General features: G+C 46.1%; 1 long non-coding RNA gene across 1 annotated transcript; it reads left to right on the top strand.

The window, feature by feature from the left end:
- The first annotated feature begins 387 nt into the window (after window positions 1-387).
- Window positions 388-18110, top strand: LOC139433995 (uncharacterized). Its single transcript, XR_011643395.1, has 3 exons — window positions 388-940; window positions 11142-11221; window positions 17334-18110. It is a non-coding gene; the product is annotated as an uncharacterized lncRNA (long non-coding RNA).
- The last annotated feature ends 273 nt before the right edge of the window (window positions 18111-18383 follow it).

Consider the following 18383-nt stretch of genomic DNA (forward strand, 5'->3'; position numbering starts at 1 on the left):
GGGGAAAACAAATTTAGCGGGAGTGTTTACGTGTGTAGGCGTAATGACGTACAACGGACTCGACCATTTCTGTAGTCCTATTCAGCCACTCGGTAACAACCATCGTTTTTCAGACACGTAAACTCTTCACAAATCACCAGTGGGGTCACTGCTGATGTATCTACTGTCGTAGAACAAAACGTGATTTATCTCTTAAATTTGTGTCAACCACAGACCTTATTTCGAGCTATTTTCCAAAACCCTATGGAGAAAATACATTGCTTTTTTGACGAAGGAACCGGAAGTGCTAAAAATGCTAACTTACTTCCGGGTTTTAGGACACGTCACTCCGGTTCTCTTATAGAGACTGTGGGTATAAAGGTAGGAACCTATGTGTGTTGGTGAGAGGTTCCGCCGGAAGGCCATACAGTTTTTGACCACACACACACACACACACACACACACACACACACACACACACACACACAAACACGGGATTACAAGCAAAGGAACGGTATTGTGTAAACGGTAATATCGTGTGGTGAACATGAAAAGAAGCAAATAAATGGACTGTTTCAAACTGGAAACTTGGTTTCTAACATTTATTCAGCAGCAAACTTGTGTGCGTCAATTACACCCACCAAGCGGATCCTCAGAGGCTTAAAGCGTTGGTTTAGCCTCTACAAATAGTCAAAAACTTGCCTTTTTTGGAGTAACACAAGAGGACATTTTTTCGTTGCGTTTATGGAACGCTGAGAGCGGCTGCTCACCTTCTACCGGACGCCGAGAGGAGGAAAACAACACGCCGGCTGCACAGCTGTTAGCAGACACCTGACGCCGAGAGGAGGACGGCTACAACTCGTTTGCTCATCTGCTGCACAGGAAGGCGACAGGAGCAACGCGCTGAATGGTGCCGGGAAGCTTTTCGCCGCTTGGCACGGAACTACGTTCATCTAAGGAGGTATGTGTAGCGCGCTACAACCGGTTTAAATGGCCATAGGAATTAAGTTGTGTGCACACATAAGGGGCGTAATTCCAATGCATTGGTTGTGAAAAGGATGAACAATAAGCGCTTGTATTGTACTGATTGATTTGTGACAATCCGTTTGACTTTAAGACATTCAAATATGGAAGAGCGCTCTGCGGACATACCAGCAGCTGACAGCGCGTCAGATTACGCGCTGCCAGCAGCTGGCAAGCTGGATAGCGTGGCCGGCTGTAGTGATGCGCAAAGCACTACGCGGGTAGTTAAACTCTCTGCCAAAGCACTTGCGGAAAAATTTGAGAGGTTGCAAAATGGCAGAAAGGCTAAGCTAAATAAAGCTAGCAAATTAAGAACAAGTATAAAAGATTTGATGTTAAGTGCTGAACATGCTAAGCAGAGGCGGCGCTAGGGGGTGGCTACTTGGGCTCAAGCCCCGGATGTTTTCTGAAAAGCCCCGGATGTTTCACTTAAAAAAATTAAAAAAATAAAATCCATTTTTTTTTTTTTTTTTTTTTATAAATGTCTCGGGAGTAATGTGCAGTACCGGATTCCACCAGAGAGGCAGCCGCTGCGGGACATTAGCCTGCGTACTGCGTAGCCTTCCCTGCCCTGAAGAAGAAGTGATCCTTCCTAGTGCCTGACGAGTTTTAAGCTAATAGCCTATAAAGTTATGGATATTAGAAAGTTATTTTCATCGAAGCAGGCGCCACAAGCAGCAGCAGCAGCAGCAGCAGACAACAATGTCATGACCAGCAGTGAAGAAATGGATGATGTTTCAGGTTTGTGAATCTAATGGTGATATCTGCACTCTGGCTGACTGAGTAAGAAGTGAAAAAGAGTGATGTACTGTAACGTTAATCTTATAGCTAGTAAACCAAGTAACCAAGGCAAGGCAAGTTTATTTATATATCACCTTTCAACACAAGGCAATTCAAGGTGCTTTACAAAAATGAAAGACATTCAGACAAAGGCATTTAAAAACAGTAAAGGATAATAAAAGAAACATTAAAAGAAAAAATACATGAATCCAAAGTTACAGTGCAGTTTAAGATATGAATAGTTCACACAGAAGTTCCACTTTACTGATGAACACAACAGCTCAGTTTCAATTAAAAGCAGCGACAAAAAGATAAACCACACTAAGTCAATACCCTTATATGTTAGTATGTACAGAACATGACTAACAATTATTCTAAGATGTAACGTTAACCCTTCATACCTCAGTCTACTTTTAAGACACTAAAATAACGTATTCCAATTTTTATTTTGTTTTCGCGCGTGGAATTATACCGGCTCTCGTTTCAGTACACATAACAACGGAACCATAGCAACGGAACTGACAGGCAACGGAACTGACAGGCAACACTCTGAATCCGATTGGCTGTGACTGCATCCACTCAGAGTGCCCGATTCAGAAACGTGACTCTTACACTCTTTACGTCACAAACAAAGATGGTGGATGAGAATAGATCTATAAAACGATAAGCAATGCGCAGTGGATCGGAAGAGGACGGTGTGTCGGCGTTGTTCGATAGCGGTGCGGTATGCTAATGGAACACACGCCAAACATGCTAAATCACATCAGAAGGCATCACCCAGATTTGCCAATCACCGGAGCCCGGCAAAAGACAACAGCAGTTCAACAGCTGATCCCCGCTGTTTTTAAGAAGCCAATAGACATGAGAGCCGAGAGACCAAAATAAATAACGGAAGCTTTTGGCATATTTTTTCAACGACTTTGCGCTCTTGAAACACTTTCTTATTATTTATGATGTCATATTTTCAAGACATTGTTTTTAGTTTTACAGCTTGATGAAACCTTTTTGTTTGACATCAGCCATTATAGATACTATGGCCATCTGAGTGTGTGTGGTACTGTGTATGGTTTGTTTTTAACTGTTTAATACAGTTAATTATTCAAAATGTCAGAGTTCCTTATTTTTAAACTGAAACTTGCACTACTGTTCAAAAGTAAATGACAACAAACCTGGAATTATGCATTTGGGACTTTTTTTTGCTTTTTCTTGTTGTACCGAACCGTGACCCCCAAACCGAGGTACGAACCGAACCGTGACTTCTGTGAACCGTTACACCGCTAGTCCCCGGTGTTCCAGGGAACTCACCAAGTGTCAGAAAACACAACCCTCTCTCTTTTCCTCCATACCCAAATCTCTAAAAACGGGGCTGCAACGGATCTGATACAGACTGATCTTGAATTATTTTCTACGTCACAGAAGTGGTGCTCCGCTTATTGGTCAATTCTCCACCTATCAGGGGAATGTGGGGTTGGGCCACGGCCGGCCATTGCGCTGGAGACGCTGTAGTACATATGCCAGGCCTGTAAGTGTCGCTGTAGTCTGCCACAAAAGCAGTGAAGAAGACTTCCCGCGCATGGTTGCCCTTCTGTTTATACTCCGCTCTGGCTCTTTTTCTCCCTCCCCGAGGCAAGCGTTTGCTCCCTCGCTGTAATTCAATGCAATCCCTCCCTCGCTGTATTTCTCTCCGGTAGTCCACCAGCAGATGACACACACCCTCCTCTCCGGCTCTTCCAAGGGACGAGGGGACCGTGCGACAAAGTTTCAGTTAGATTTTTATTTCGCCGGTCAACATGTCCGTTAAAGTTTAAATCTTCCGGACAAAATTAGAAAAGTGCCGGTCAAAGGTCTTCTTTGTTATTTATTGAGCTTTAAAACAAATGGATAACGACTCTATATAATCATATAAGAATAAAACACGGAGGACGGAGATCTCTTTTTCTACCCCTCTTCTCCCCGCTGCAGCCCAGCAGCTGATCTCAGACCACGCGCCCCTCTCCTGCACGGGGGCGTGGTCAGCTACAGGGGGCGTGGTCAGCTACAGGGGGGCGTGGTCAGCTGCAGCTCACAGAATCAGCCCCCTGCAAAAACAGCGCTGGAAAGAGCAAATAGAGTGAAATGAGGCATGGCTAAAATGCAGGATCTGTTTGGTATTTAGAAAGAAAAACTATTTATATACTTTATATAGGTATGGCCCTACAATATATTGTTCAAATATAGCATGATATGTCCCCTTTAAGGTATTACTAAGGTAGGGTTAATGTTGCTCTCAAAGTGCACCAGATTGATGCTTTTAACTTCAATATTTAAAAAAAAATCTTCCCGGGGGGAGCCCCTAGAGGAGGCGACGACCCCCCTAAAGGATGTTTGGTCCACCCCCCACTTGTAAAAAAAAATAGCACTTTACCCCTGCACCCCCCCCCCAACAACTCCTGGGCTAAGCCCCGGATCTCCTACAATCCTAAATCCGCCTCTGATGCTAAGGTTCAAAATGCTCTGGATGGTTATATTGAATTGTGTGTTGAAGCCAGGTCTATGCATGACACTTTAATGGGTTTATTGCCACATGATGAAAGAGAAAGACATGAAACATGGTTTAAAGCCAAAATGATGTTCAATGATGAATTTATTGTCCAAATCAAGGTGTGGGTTTGTGAAACCAAAGGTACTGGTGATAATAATGATGAAATCAATCCTGATGACAGTGTTTCTAATGTTGGTAAATGTTCAAACAAAAGTGACAGCAGTACAAAGTCAAGTACAACTTCATCTGCACAAATTATAGCAGCAGCAGAAAAGGCTGCAATTGTTGCTCGCATGGCAGGCTTAACTGAGAGGCATGCACTGGAGGAACAGGAGCTACAATTAAAGCTACAATTAAAGCTACAATTAAAGCGGAAAAAGGAAAAGCTTGATTTGGAAACTGAGCTAGCTGTATCTACTGCTAGGCTAGCAGTTTTACAGGGTTCACATTCACGACGTTCCTCGCTTGCACCAACAAATGGAATGAACTCATACCTGGAAAAGGAAAAAAGGAAACTGGCATCGTTAAACATACTTAACCCCCTGGCAAAGGAGTATGATTCCACATCATGGCAAATATCCTCCAGCAAACCAACAAAGGTGGACATGGGACCAAAGCAAGCTGAAAGGCAGTTTGCATTTAAGGAAGATGCGTATGTACAAAAGCAACATTATCTGGGAACATCACATGGGTTGATAACTGGTGAATCAACTGCATGGGAAAGGCAACAGGAAAATCACCATCAGCAAATCAATCTAATTCCACCTGAAGGTTTATTCACGATAATGCAAAAGCAAAATGAAATAACAGCTGCACTGGTTCACCAGCAATGTTTACTGTCTCTACCAGCAAGAGACATTCCTATCTTTGATGGAGACCTGTTTCAGTACAAGGCTTTCATTAAAGCATTTGAACAAGGAGTGGAAAACAAAGCCAGCAAAGCCGACTGCTTGTACTATTTAGAACAGTTCACAAAAGGACAGCCACAGGAACTGGTTCGTAGCTGCCAGCATATGGCTCCAGAACGTGGCTACATTGTGGCAAAGGGTCTTTTGCAAGAACATTTTGGGAACGAGTACAAGATCGCTGCTGCTTACATAGGAAAGGCTCTAGCTTGGCCAACAATAACAAAGGCAGAAGACATTAAAGCACTACAAGCCTATGCTTTATTTCTGCGTGGATGTGCTAATGTGATGGAAGAACTTCAGTACATGCAGGAGTTGGATATGCCCTCCAATATGAAAATGGTTGTCTTCAAGTTGCCATACAAACTAAGGGAACAATGGAGAAACAAAGCTCATAACATCATGGAAGCCTCAAACAACAGAGCTCATTTCATTGACTTGGTCAAATTCATTGAGAGGCATGTACGAGTCCTTTCTGATCCGATCTTTGGAGACATCGAGGATTCAGGACATAAATCAGTTGCTATCAAATCTTCCAACATGTTTCAGCCACAATCAAAGAACAGAATGAAAGGAAGTAGTTTTGCCGCTACAGTATTCCCAATGAGTGAGGTCGGAATTAAAACGACAAATAACTCAAAACCACAGGAGAGCTTGGTGTGTCATTGTTGTGATCACAACACTCACGTTTTGGACAGATGTAAGCAGTTCAGCAAAAGGAAGCACAGAGACAAAATTCAATTTCTAAAGGAGAAAGGAATTTGCTTTGGATGCTTGTGTATTGGACACATAAGCCGGGACTGTAAACAACGCTTGATCTGTGAGGTTTGTGAAAAGCAACATCCTACTGCGCTCCACATAAATACATCTAATGTGGAATTGGGACAAACCGCTAAATCACAAGCACCCCCTCAGACATGTGGACGTACAGGGGCCGGAAATGATGGCTGCATTCTTTCAATTATTCCAGTGCAGGTCAAGTCCACAAAAGGAAGTGAGATTATACAGACCTATGCATTTTTAGATCCTGGAAGCACAGCCACATTCTGCTCAGAAGATCTCATGCACAGATTAAACATCACAGGAAAAAGAACTAATTTTCTTTTGAAGACTATGGGACAGAAAAAGGTCGTTCCAGCTTACTCCTTATTTGGGATGGAGGTATCTGGTCTGGAGGGAAATAACTTTTATTCTCTTCCAGAAGTCCTCACACAGAAGCAAATGCCAGTAACCAAAGAACACATTGCTACAGCCGCAGATGTTAAGAGGTGGAATCATTTGTCAAAAGTTCATATCCCCAGCATAAATGCCAATGTTGACATGTTGATTGGAACCAACGCTCCCAAGATATTGGAACCTTGGGAAATTGTCAACAGTTGTGGAAATGGCCCATACGCTATAAGAACAGTGTTGGGATGGGCCATCAATGGTCCTTTACATGGAAGCAGCAATGGCAGCGTTGTTGACATGGAGCAAGCTTCTGTTGTGGTGAATAGGATTTCTATTTCCAAATTGGAGCTCATGCTTAGCAGTCAGTATAATCATGACTTTAATGAAAAGCCCTCAGAGGAAAAAGAGATGTCAAGGGAAGACCAAACATTTATGAAAATCATGAATACATCTGCAACACTACAGGACAACAGGTACAGCCTGAAGTTGCCCCTTAAGACACCTGACGTCCTTCTTCCAAACAACGTTGCAGTTACAAAGCAAAGGCTACTTGGATTGAGGAAAAGATTTGTGAGTAACCCAATATTGCATAAGGAATATGCCAGCTTTCTGAATGGAGTGATTGAAAAGGGTTATGCTGAACAGGTACCAACACAGCAGCACTGTGGCAGTGGAAAATTATGGTACATCCCACACCACAGTGTTTACCATCCACGAAAAGGTTCTCTCCGAGTGGTGTTTGATTGTGGTGCCACATTTAAAGGAACATCATTAAACAATGTACTTTATCAAGGTCCCAATCTCACCAGTTCACTGCTTGGAGTTCTCACTCGTTTCAGGCAGGAACCTGTGGCGTTCATGGGCGACATACAGGCTATGTTTCACCAGGTCAAAGTCACAGAAGAAGACCGAGACTTCCTTCGTTTTCTCTGGTGGCCAGAGGGAGACTTCACCAGAGAGATCCAGGAATACAGAATGACGGTGCATCTGTTTGGGGCTGTCTCTTCTCCCAGTTGCGCTAGCTATGCGCTAAGGAAAACTGCTGACGACAACAAGTCTGACTTTTCTGCTGAGACTGTTGAAGCAGTTAAGCGAAATTTCTATGTGGACGACTGTGGGCTCAGAGAAGGCAGCAATACAAATGGTTGAAGATCTTAATGCTCTCTGTAAAAGAGGAGGTTTTGTGCTGGAAAAATGGATCAGTAATAGTCGGGCAGTTTTGGAGACAATCTCGGAAGAGCAGAAGGCTAAAGAGCTAAAGGACCTGGATCTGGATAGAGACAATCTTCCTCTTGAGAGAGCTTTGGGACTACTCTGGTGCGTCGAGTCAGATTCCTTTAAATTCAAGATGGAAGTGAAACAGCAGGCTCTAACCAGACGTGGCATGCTGTCCACAACAAGCTCGGTGTATGATCCTTTGGGTATTTTGGCACCAGTCACTTTGCCAGCCAAGATAATGCAACAAGAGCTTTGCAGGAGAAGCTGTGGATGGGATGATGCTATTCCACCAGATATCGTACACCAGTGGAGACGGTGGTTGGAGGACATTAAGCTGTTGGCATCACTCAAAGTGGACAGGTGTATGAAGCCAAAGGACTTCGGTGAACCCATACACTCTCAACTACATCACTTTGCTGATGCCAGTGAAAATGGCTACGGGACTGTAACTTACATCAGGCCAATGAACTGCAAAGGTGATGTTCATGTTGCTTTCCTATTAGGAAAGGCTAGAGTTACACCCATAAAAATGGTGACCATTCCACGACTGGAACTAACAGCTGCTGTTCTGGCTGCCAGAGTGGATATGATGTTAAAATCAGAGCTTCAACTTCATTTGGATGAGTCTGTGTTTTGGACAGACAGTACTTCAGTTCTGAAGTACATTAACAACGAGGACAAGCGTTTCCACACATTTGTGGCAAATAGGATCACAACCATAAGAGAGGTTTCAAGACCATGTCAATGGAAGCATGTAGGAACCAAAGACAACCCAGCTGATGCTGCATCCAGAGGAATGAAGATCCCTGACTTTCTGAAGAGCCGCAGTTGGCTTGAGGGTCCCACGTTTCTTGTCAAATCTGAAGAGGAATGGCCTACATATTATGGCGGTGATGTCATATTGGATTTGGTTGACCCAGAAGTCAGTAAAGATACCTCGGTTAATATCATAGTCAATGGATCACTTGATGCAACAGACCAGCTCATGACTTACTTCTCAGACTGGAAAAAGCTCAAAGTGTCGGTGGCCTGGTTTATCAGGCTGAAGACAATTCTGTTGGAGTTGTGTCGTAAAAGAAAGGATTTTAATCCCTCTGCACAAGCTGGTCAAGTGAAAAGACCTAAACTATGTTTAGTACAGGAAGTGTAGGATGTGCATTTCTATGTATTGAAATATGATTTTTACATTTGGCTCCTTAATTGTTTTCAATTGATACCTGTACTATCAATTAGGGGCTGGTGTGTAGGAGCCAATTGACTGTGGGTATAAAGGTAGGAACCTATGTGTGTTGGTGAGAGGTTCCGCCGGAAGGCCATACAGTTTTTGACCACACACACACACACACACACACACACACACACACACACACACACACACACACACACACACACACACACACACACACACACACACACACACACACACACACACGGAGAGCACACACGGAGAGCACACACGGAGAACACACACACAAACACGGGATTACAAGCAAAGGAACGGTATTGTGTAAACGGTAATATCGTGTGGTGAACATGAAAAGAAGCAAATAAATGGACTGTTTCAAACTGGAAACTTGGTTTCTAACATTTATTCAGCAGCAAACTTGTGTGCGTCAATTACACCCACCAAGCGGATCCTCAGAGGCTTAAAGCGTTGGCTTAGCCTCTACAGCGGTAATGTTACAAGCGGTAATGTTACTCCTCTCTGTGGTGTCGGCCGAGCAGAAGAGGTCCTACCAAGCGGCAAACTCTGGGGAAGAGCCGGGACGCCAATACGGAAGTGCCACACACTGCAGTTCATATATTGGCCGATAGGGACTGGCTACAGAAAGGAGCAATTTCCATATACCCCCATGTTAAAATGCCCAACTTTACAGCAGAAGAAAACATGTTTCTACCCATGGATGCAATACATATTATTATGAATATAGTTAGGTTCCACCTTGATGATTATGGATCATTGAGTGACGGCTCTGTCAAGTGACTGCTGCTGCTAGCTTCTTGTCTCTCTGCTAGCTGCTCCGTGAAGCTACAGGGACTCTGCCTGGTCAGTTCATCCAGGGAACACAACTTGAAGCCGGCCGTGGCTGTTTGTTCTTCATGCTTATATATCGGACTATAGTGACTCGCTCTGCGGTTAAAACAGACGGTGCATGCATGCGGTTTTACGGTAAGTGAAAATCGAGTGCTTTATTTATGTGTTAATGATTTTAATCGGCTACATAATGAATGTTAAGGCTTGGTTTAGTGTGTAAGCGAGTGGTAGCTACATCGGTGCTAACGATGCTAATCGTAGCCTCCAAGTTAAAACCATAAGGCGCGTTCACACCGCAGTACTTTTCCCACTTTAGTTCCGAAATAGTTCCGAAATGTTGCGTTCACACCAAAAAGAGCCGGAACTCAAATTAGTTCATGAGAACCTTTTCACCCGCTTTTCCGTCCCTGCTAGAGAGCAGGGACTTTCGTGGGAGAAAAAGGTTCCTATGTCTGATTGGCTGGGCGGATTGCAAACCACGCCCCGTAAAACTCCCAAAAAGTTTTGTGAAGCCGCCATTTTATTATCCTCGCATTAGCATTATTAGCATTAGCATTAGCCCAGCGCAGAAACACAGAGAGACTAACTTATCGCAACACAAAATAAAATATGGGAATGGTGGAGATGAGGAGGTGTCGGCGTTCTGGCGATTTACTCGGAAGGCTTCACACCGCTGCTGGGACTCCCAGCAGCTTCTACTGAAGCCAGTCCCCAACTCCGGGGACTTCCGGCCGGGGACTTTGGGCGGCAGTAGGCCTATACGCCGTGAAGTGGTTTGCGGCCTGCCAGTAAACCCGAAGAAGAAGTGACGTCAGCGGCTTAATTTGCCTAATCCTCCCCCAGGGACTTATTCCGGTGTGAACGCGATCTGTACTTGGTTCATGAGAACTAAAGAGTTCTCATGAACTAAGTTCTCATGAACCTTTGTGGGAAAAGTACTGCGGTGTGAATGCGCCTATTGACTGTATATATAAAGGTTAAAACGAAATAGACAAGTGTTAAGCGTTAAGTGGGATAATACTGTAGAACAAACGGCTTCTGTTTGAGGTTATAAAATAAGGTCATCCTTGTAACATAGAGAGATATTTTATTATACGTAGGAACTGTATGCATCGCTAAGGTTAATTTAAATTGACTATGCTCAAGTATGTAGACAAGCTAACGTCGAAGTAGTGTATGTGAAATCAACCTCACAATAAGATGTGTATATTACAATTATTAATGTCATATTTCAAGATGATTACTTGGATATTACAATATGGTTGGTTGAGCTCGAGCTTACACGTTAACGTCAGTCATCTGAAGAACGAACCCAAACCTTGTTGTTTTTATTAATTGCATTACCATGGGTATCAAATAAACAGTAAGCATTGGTAACAAACTTCCAAAGTTACAGTAAAATAAAAAGGACCCTGACTCGGACAATACACAATCCAACATGTTCAACAGAAGAGAATCAGTTATATTGTTTGTACACATGGTACTTTACATATGTATCTGTTTGTTTAAGGTGTCCAGGTGATGCAGACAGGCTGGACCAGAGAGTGAGAGACAGAACTGGACTCCTCACAGCGGTGAACTTCAGCACAGGTACAAATACTCTTTTTTTCATACTGTACAAAGAATCAAGAAAGATATTGGTTTAAATGAATGAGGTATTGACTTTAATACACTGATATGTATTCCATTAAACAATACTAAATACTAGATCACCTACACATCAGTTAAGTTGAGGGTTTTTTCCATGCAAAAAGTTACATTTTAGATATTTAGCCATATGACTTTGTCAGCTTTCTAATTTAATGTATTGAAGGTGTCACAAACGAGCTGAGGACCAAAGTGCAGAACACGGGAAACCAGGGATAGTCGGTAATCAGCTTTATTGATGGCAATAGGCTGGTAGGAGACAAAACGGCAGATAGTAGGCAAAGGGCTGGTCGGGGACAGGCGGGGGTTCCAGGAGAAAGCAGGACGGGAGTCGCAGGTACAGCACGGGTCAGGAAGCAGGCGAGGCAGGCTGGTCAGGGACAGGCAGGGTCGAAACCGGGAGAGCAATCTGAAGGGTGATGCGGGAAAGACTGGAATGCTGCAAAGTACGATCTGGCACTGAGGTGAAAGTGAAGTGGGCCTAAATACTAATGGAGCTGATGGGTGCAACAGAGTGAGAGAGAGACAGGGTGTGACTACCAGGTGACTAAGGAAAGTTAATGCAGAAAATAGGTGAGTGAGAAAGCAAACTGTGACAGAACCCCCCCCTTAATGGACGGCTCCTGACGTCTAAGAAAATTTCTAGGAGAAAAAGAGAAAAAAAAAGAAAAACTATATATATATCTAAGAAGAATAGACAAAAACCCTACAGACAAAGGGTGGAAGGTGGAGGTATGGGGAAAGGCTAATACTCATCTGAGAATGCTCTCTCGGTTTCTCCCTCCTGGAAATCCTCGTCCTCCTCGACTGATGACGCTTTCCCCTCCCCCTCGACGAAGCCTCTGGTCTGTAGCGGACGAATGCCCCCTGGCTTAACGCCTGGTTGAGCGTGGGTCCTAGAAGGCTGCTCCGGGTAACGCAGGTGGAAGTCTCGGATGAGTTGAGGGTTGAGGATATGGCGAGCAGGAATCCACTGCCTTTCCTCGGGACCATAGCCCTCCCAGTCCACCAAATATTGAACCCCTCTTCCTCTGCGACGCGAACGGAGTAGACGACGAAGGGTGTAGGTAGGGCCCCCATCGATCATCCTAGGGGGTGGTGGTGGAGGGGCGGCGGGAATCATAGGACTCTCCCGGACAGGTTTAATCCTGGAAACGTGGAAGGTGGGATGGATCTTCATGTTCCGGGGCAAACTCAGTCGAACTGCTGCGGGGTTAATGACCTTGACAATCTCGAAGGGTCCAATAAACCTGGGTGCTAACTTCTTAGACTCCACCCGAAGGGGAATGTTCTGAGTGGAAAGCCACACACTCTGGCCTACCTGGTACACAGGTGCCTTGGTGCGTCGGCGGTTCGCTGATGTGGCGTACCGGTTAGCAGACTGAAGCAGAGTTGTTTGAGCCTGCCTCCAAGTCCTCCGACAACGTCTGATGAAAGCCTGGACAGACGGGCAGGTAACCTCCTTCTCCAATGCAGAGAACAATGGGGGTTGAAAACCGTATGCACACTGAAAAGGGGAAAGACCAGTAGCGGAACTGATGAGGGTGTTGTGGGCATACTCCACCCACAGGAGTTGTTTTGACCAGGTTGTGGGATGGTCGGAAGCCATGCAGCGGAGAGTGGTCTCCATCTCCTGATTCTTCCGTTCGGTCTGGCCATTGGCCTGTGGGTGGAACCCGGAGGTGAGACTGACCGTCGCCCCGATCAGTTCACAAAACTCCCTCCAAAACACAGAGGTGAACTGGGGCCCCCGATCAGAAACCACATCAGTCGCCAGTCCGTGAATGCGAAAAACGTGGATAAGAATCAGTTCTGCCGTCTCCTTAGCTGACGGGATCTTAGGCAGGGGTACGAAATGAGCCATCTTACTAAACCGATCTACCACCGTCAAGATGGCAGTATGTCCGTGGGACGGTGGTAGACCAGTCACAAAGTCCAATGAAATATGTGACCAAGGGCGACGTGGGACCGGTAATGGATGAAGGAGTCCCGCTGGCGCTTGATGAGATGGTTTGTGCCGATTGCACACAGGACAGGCGTTCACAAACTCCCGAGTGTCAGCCTCCAGCGTGGCCCACCAGAACCGTTCTAGAACCCTCCCCTTGGTACGTTGAATTCCAGGGTGGCAGGAAAGTCTGGATCTGTGAGCCCACTGAAGCACCTCAGCCCTCAAAACCTGAGGCACAAACAAACGGTTGAGAGGACAAGAACTCGGACCGGGTTGGTCCACCAAAGCGGTCTTAACCCTCTCCTCAATCTCCCAAGTGAGGACGCCGATCACCCGAGGAGCAGGGAGAATAGTGTCCGGAATACCCCAGTTGTCTCTCCCCCTCTCGAACTGCCGGGACAAAGCGTCGGCCTTAACGTTGCGGGAGCCCGGGAGGTAGGAGAGGAGAAAATTAAACCGGGTAAAAAATAACGACCACCTGGCTTGTCGGGGATTCAGTCTTTGGGCCGACCTGATGTATTCCAGGTTCTTATGGTCGGTCCAAACCTGAACTGGTTGTTCTGTCCCCTCAAGCCAGTGTCGCCACTCCTCCAACGCCAACTTGACTGCTAGAAGCTCCCGATTCCCCACGTCATAGTTCCTCTCCGCCGGACTCAATCTCCTCGAAAAGAAAGCACAGGGATGGAGCCTCTGGTTCTTCCCAGAACGTTTCGACAGGATGGCCCCCACCCCAACGTCAGAAGCATCCACCTCCACCACCAACTGACCAGCAGGATCTGGTACCTGCAGGATAGGAGCCGATGTAAACCGGCCCTTGAGGTCCTGAAAAGCCTCCTCGGCTGCAGGGGACCATCGGAACGTCACCTTGGACGAGGTCAGGGCGGTGAGCGGGGCGGCCACGGTGCTGTAGCCACGGATGAACCGTCTGTAAAAGTTGGCGAATCCCAGGAAACGCTGCAGCTCCTTCCGGGAATCAGGGACCCGCCACGAAGTAACCGCAGAAACCTTAGAAGGATCCATCTCCACACTTCCTTGACCCACGATGTAGCCGAGAAAGGCGACCGAGGAAGTGTGAAACTCGCACTTCTCCGTCTTGACGAACAGCGAGTTCTCCAGAAGTCTCTGGAGGACCGTCTGGACATGATGGACGTGTTCCTTGAGGTTCCTTGAAAAGATCAAAATGTCATCCAGATAAACAAAAACATAATGATCCAACATGTCCCGGAGTACGTTGTTCACCAATGCTTGGAAAACTGCAGGGGCATTGGTAAGTCCAAATGGCATCACCAGGTACTCGTAATGTCCTGAAGAGGTGTTGAAGGTGGTCTTCCATTCGTCCCCCTCACGGATTCGTACCAGGTGATACGCGTTTCGTAGATCCAGCTTAGTGAAGATTGTAGCCCCCTGTAGTAACTCGAATGCTGACGAGATGAGTGGCAAGGGATAACGATTCTTCACCGTGACGTCGTTCAGGCCCTGATAGTCAATGCAGGGTCTCAGGGTCTTGTCCTTCTTCGCCACAAAAAAAAAACCTGCTCCTGCGGGTGATGTGGAAGGACGAATAATTCCTGCAGCCAGAGAGTCATTGATGTAAGTCTCCATGGACTTCCTCTCTGGTGCCGAAAGCGAGTACAACCGGGCCTTGGGTGCAACTGCTCCTGGATGTAGCTCAATGGCGCAGTCATAGGGCCGATGAGGTGGGAGAGATGTCGCCTTAGCCTTGCTAAAAACCTCCTTAAAGTCCAAATATTCTGCCGGAACCCCAGTAACATCCGGAACCAGGTTCATATCCACAGATAGTTGAGGTGCGGAAGCCTGCTTGAGGCAAACCTGATGGAGGAGGAACTCCAACCTAAGATAGACCCAGTTGCCCAGTCAATGTTTGGGTTGTGGAGGCGGAGCCACGGATAGCCCAAAATCAGAGGGATTTGGGGGGACCGTAGCACATGAAACTGGATTGTCTCATGGTGGTTCCCCGACATGAGCATATGTACCGGCGTCGTCTGGTGTGTCACTGTTCCCAGTAGGTGACCATCCAAAGCATTAGCCGGTACCGGCTGGAGCAACTGAACCTGTTGGATGCCCAGCTGTAGTGCGAGCTCCTCGTCAATGATGCTGACATCTGATCCGGAGTCGATAAAAACAGCCAGAGCCTGAGATTTGCCTGTCAGGAGGAGTTGAGCATGGCACAAGGGTCTTAGATTGGGGATCAGCTCAGAGGTTTGGCCCACCAGTATACTCCCCATTACTGATGAGCTCTGCCTTTTACCGGACAACGGGAAACCATATGTCCAGCCTGACCACAGTAAAGGCAAAGATTACCTCTTCGACGTAACTCCCTCTCCTCAGAGGTAAGACTGGTACGACCCACTTGCATGGGCTCGGCCTCCCCGTACCGTGAGTCAGAGTAGGAATGGGAATTCTCCGCCGAAACCGGAAGTCGAAATCTCCCAGAAACCGGAAGTTGTTGTCGCGAGCAGCGGCCCGCCGCTCGCGTCTGTTGCTCTCCTCTCCGGGTCTGGATTCGTCTGTCAATCCGAGAGGTGAGCTCAATCAACCCATCCAAGGAAGCAGGGAGATCATAGGAAACCAGCTCATCTCTCATATAATCCGCTAATCCTCTCAGAAATGCGTCACACTGCACCGGCTCGTTCCAGCTGCTGCGGCGGCTGCTGGTGCGGAAGTCAAGAGCGTAATCCACCACCGTGCCGGAACCCTGGCTCAAACTCAGCAGACCCCCGGCAGCGTCGGGACCCAGACGAACGGAACCGAACACCTTCCGCATCTCCGCGGAAAATGCAGCAAAAGAGGCGCAGGCTGACGTCTGCTGCTCCCACTCCGCAGTTCCCCATAACCGGGCTCTTCCCGTCAGATGATTAACGGTGAAAGCTACACGAGCCGCCTCGGAGGCGAAGGTGTGGGGCTGCAGTGAAAACAATATGGAACAGTTTGTGAGAAAAGGACTGCATCCCTCCGGCTCACCAGCATAGCGTTCCGGCGTTCCCACACGAGGCTCCGGAGCGTATCCCGCCGGGCCCGGGGCTGGAGCGGGCATCGGGGCTGGAGCGGGCATCGGAGCTGCGGGCGGAGGGGCGGTAGCAGCCATGGTAGCAGTTAGCTGTTGTACCGTGGCGCCCATCTGTTGCATCTGGGAGGTAAGGTAATCCAGCATTTGTCCCTGGGTTGAGGTTGTCTGGTGGGTCTCGGTAGCTAAGGTAGCTATCGTGACCTCCTGTCTTTGGATGGCATCCTCAACCCTTTCAAAGCGGTCTCTAGGAGACCCGGTGTTTGCTTGGTCCATTTCTGGCCAGATCGTTCTGTCACAAACGAGCTGAGGACCAAAGTGCAGAACACGGGAAACCAGGGATAGTCGGTAATCAGCTTTATTGATGGCAATAGGCTGGTAGGAGACAAAACGGCAGATAGTAGGCAAAGGGCTGGTCGGGGACAGGCGGGGGTTCCAGGAGAAAGCAGGACGGGAGTCGCAGGTACAGCACGGGTCAGGAAGCAGGCGAGGCAGGCTGGTCAGGGACAGGCAGGGTCGAAACCGGGAGAGCAATCTGAAGGGTAATGCGGGAAAGACTGGCATGCTACAAAGTACGATCTGGCACTGAGGTGAAAGTGAAGTGGGCCTAAATACTAATGGAGCTGATGGGTGTAACAGAGTGAGAGAGAGACAGGGTGTGACTACCAGGTGACTAAGGAAAGTTAATGCAGAAAATAGGTGAGTGAGAAAGCAAACTGTGACAGAAGGCAAAGATATTTAACATATAGTGAGAACTGCTACTATTTATCTCTCAATATTGTCTGAAAAAACGTGGTAAAAGTTATTCTTTCAGTGAGACAACAGAGCAAGCTTCTAGAGTTGCACTACGTTTTGTAAAAGTTACATATTATTTTGATAATAACATATATTTCAATGTTGATGAACTTCATACTGTTCATTCATAATCTGATTGTCTTTGTAGCTCACTGTTGAAATAAAAAAAAAACATTACAATTACAAAATAATTATATCTACAGCCCCTAAACACACAAACACACCGCTTTCATAAATAACACACTTGTTCTGCAATAATGTTTTATGTTTCCTGTCATTTTTGTTAGGAAAGGACATGCCTGAAAGACACGGCATTTTCTCCTTCTCTGAGGGTCAAGAAGAACATCCAAGAGGAACATTAAAAGCTGATGTTATGAGATTTTAAGACCAGTACAGGACATTCACTAAGAAACTACTTTTATTGTGAAAACACAGTCAGCTGATCGAATGCACCTATTTCCACATCTACACTCCATCAGCTGATTATTTCTATTTGCCTCGCTTTATGAGCTTCACATCACTTGTGCCTTGTACCGCAGAGTTTGCAACGTCACAAATAAATGGGGTCAATCTTCAGTCAGATGTGAATGTGTAATTTAACATTTTCAGTAAGAATAATGGACAAAAGGAGTGCAAATACAAATACAATTTATTGAAATGTGTTAATCAAACATGTTTTAAATAAAAAGCACATATGGACAGAAGGTGTAAACCTATTAAATGTATAAGTAAACACATATAGTCAAATAACGTGACAGACTAGGCCTGTGCAGTTGGTATCAGCTGTGCCCAGCATGGGCTCCTCCATCAGGCCTGGTCCTCCTCCATCAGGCCTGGTCCTCCTCCCTCAGGCCTGGTCCTCCTCTATCAGGCCTGGTCCTCCTCGCAGAGGAAAGACCCTCAGTCCTCTCCAAACCAACAGACAGGACGTCCATCACACGGAGGTTTCTCCCTGAAGTCTCTGCAGCTCTCTGGACACCATGCTGTCTCAATCCGTCAACACTGAATATGAGAGGGGGAAAAATGAAAATAATAAATGCTTTAGACAATAAGAAATATAAAGTTGAGTTGCTCAGTTTTTTTAGATTGTCAATACTATTACTGTATAACTAATATATCAGGTTAAGAGGCACATTCAAATAAAGATTGGTCTTTAAATACATTTTGTCTTTTGAATTGTTTGTCTAAAGTCAAGGATCTAGAACTGGTACTTAGTTTTATTGATACAGTCTGGTTATTATGCTGTTTGGAGGAGGCCTCACAGGTAAGAGCACTAACTAGCTACCATCACATGTACCTTAGCTTGACTTAAATGTATTAAACGTATAATTAATTGA

The sequence above is a fragment of the Pseudochaenichthys georgianus genome, chromosome 6 (genome assembly GCF_902827115.2).
Source record: "Pseudochaenichthys georgianus chromosome 6, fPseGeo1.2, whole genome shotgun sequence".
Lineage (NCBI taxonomy): Eukaryota > Metazoa > Chordata > Actinopteri > Perciformes > Channichthyidae > Pseudochaenichthys > Pseudochaenichthys georgianus.